The following is a 2,806-nucleotide window of genomic DNA, read 5'->3' on the forward strand; positions in this document are numbered from 1 at the left end:
GTTTGATGGAAAAGTCAGTAAGTAAATGACAACAGCAAACAGCAGCAGCAATAATAAACTCAGGAAGGGGGGTGTCTAATTGGCACTGAATTATATAGAGCATCCCGTTTTCAATAAAAAGTTATGAGACACAAAAAACCAGGGGTTTATGATCTATATACAGGGAAAGGCAGAAAGGCAGTCAATGAAACACCTGAGGATACCCAGCCAGTCAGTGGTTAAACTAGATACAGGTTTTAAATCAGCTATTATAAATATACTCAGAGATGTAAAGGAAACTTCCTACAGAATTAAACTAGGAGGATTATGTCTCACCAAATAGAGAGCATCATTAAGTAGATAGGAATTATACAAAATACTCCAAATGATATCCTCTCATTGAAAAGCATAATAGCTAAAATAAAAAATTCACTGGATGGAACCAACAGACTATTTGTGCTAGCAGAATAAATTATTAACCAACTTGAAATTAGATTACCACAGCTTCAGGTAGACAGAAAACATCTTTAAGAAGAGACATAGCCCTAGAGACTCAGAGATCTATCAAGCATACCAGTGCTTGCAGGATGGAGGTCTCAGAAGGAGGAGATAAGAGAACGGAGCAGAAATAATGCTTAAAGAAATAATAGGTAAAATATTTTAAAATAAGAAGAAAAATAATTATATAAGAAGTTCCAACAAATCCAAAGAAATTGACATCTAAATGCATCATTGTTAAAATGCCAAAAGCCAATGAAAAGGGAATCCTAAGGGCAGTAAGAGACAAGCGACTTATCATGGACAAGGGACCCTCAATGAGTTGAACACATGATTTTTTCATCAGCAACCATGGTGGCCAGAGGCAGCTCTGTAGGATATTCAAAGTGATGAGAGATTACCAAGCAACAATTTTATGACCAGCAAAACTATTCTTGAGAAACAGAGGAGCAATTCAGACATATCCAGGATGAATAAAAAGGGAGATAATTTGTCACTAGTAGATATATTGTACATGAAATACAGCCCTCCATGCAGAAATGAAAAGACAGTAGACAATAATGCATTTCTCAAGGAAATTAAAACACTGGTAGAAGTAACCACATAAATATAAAAGACCATATAAATTATCTTTGTGTGTAATGTTTTTCTTCCAGTACATGATTTAAAAGATAACTGTATAAAGCAATAATTAAAACATGTCGATGACTTAGATGTATGTATACAGACATAATTTGCATGATTGTAATGCTAACACAAAAGAGGGAAGAGACCAGAATTTTCACATAAAGATGGAAGAGAACTGAAGCAAAATTTGTGTATGCTATTAAAATTGAATTGCTATTCATCTGAATGATATGATCTCAGGTATATTGATTCTTTAAATTTTCAATGGCTAATTTCCCAGAAGTGGTCCATTACTTTTTTTTCTTCCTAGTTTGTCTTACTCTGGAAGCTCTGCTGAAACCTTTTCACTATAGGTGACTGCTGGTACTTTAAATACCAGGGACATCAGCATGCAAGCTACCCCAGTCTGACAGACAGACGTGCATCAAGAGGCAGTTGTTTGAACAGAGCAATGGGGCACTGGTTTAAAATCAGGAAAGGTGTATGTAAGAGTTGTGTCCTTCTACAACACTTACTCGATTTATATGCTGAGCAAATAATCTGTACCGCTTGACTCTGTGAAGAATAATGAGGTATCCAGATTAGATGAAGGCTCATGTCCAACCTGCAAGACACAGACGGCACATCTCAATGACTGACAATGAAGGTGTCTAGAGGGTGAAGCTTTCAGTATAGCTCACACCGAAGAAATAATGTGAAGAAAGCAAAACTCTTTACAACTGGCCAAGTAGACAACATTATTGTCAAGGATTTTGTTTTGTTTGGATCCACGATCAATGTGTATGGAAGCATTCGTTCTGAAATCAAATGATATATGGCACTGGGCAAATCTGCTGCACAAGACCTCTGTAAAGTGTTAAGAAGCAAAGATGTCATTTTGAGGACCGAGGTGCACTTGACCCAAGCCAGGGTCTTTTCAGTCACCATCCATGCAGGCAAAGGCTGGATAGTAACTACAGCTGCAGAAGATCGCTGCATTTGGAGCTTGGTGTTGGCAAAGAGTATTGAATACACCATGTACTGCCAGAAGAATGACCTGATTCGTTTTCGAAGTACAGCCAGAATGCTGCTTAGAAGCGAGAAGGCTGAGACTTTGTCTCACGTACTTTGGGAGTGTTATCAGGAGAGATCAGGTCTTGGATGTCATGCTTCTAAAGTAGAGGGTCAGTCAGAAAGAAGACGGCCTGCCATGAGATAGATTAACACAGTGGCTGCTACAATAGGCTCAAACAACGACTGTGAGGATGGTGTAGGATGGGGCAGTGTTTCGTTCTACTGAACATTGGATTGCTCTGTTGGAACAGACTTGACAGCAGTGTGGCAGTTATATAATCCGTCAACTTGAAGAAGGGGTGGAGTCTGGCTTGTCAATCAGATCCCAGCTTGATGACCTCATTTGCAGGTGCGAAGGAGATAAGTAGCTCACTGGAGTCCGGACGCACTCACTCCCTGTGAGACATTCCTGTTGACAAGCCACGTGGAGCTGCGCTGATAGAGTCAAGCCCGGAAACTGGAAGAGCCACATGGAGACCCACACCAGCACTAAGATGCTTCCACCACCATTGGATACTCAAGATTTTTCACCCACTGGCCTGTGCTCTTCCTGCACTCAGTATCATTGCATGTGTTGTGTGAATCTGAAGAGGAATTTATAGACTGGTATTGGACATATGGGCTAATATCAGACTTATGGACTTGATCT

Source organism: Echinops telfairi, unplaced genomic scaffold, assembly GCF_000313985.2.
Source record: "Echinops telfairi isolate 266 unplaced genomic scaffold, ASM31398v2 ScPeMD7_7479;HRSCAF=8517, whole genome shotgun sequence".
NCBI lineage: Eukaryota > Metazoa > Chordata > Mammalia > Afrosoricida > Tenrecidae > Echinops > Echinops telfairi.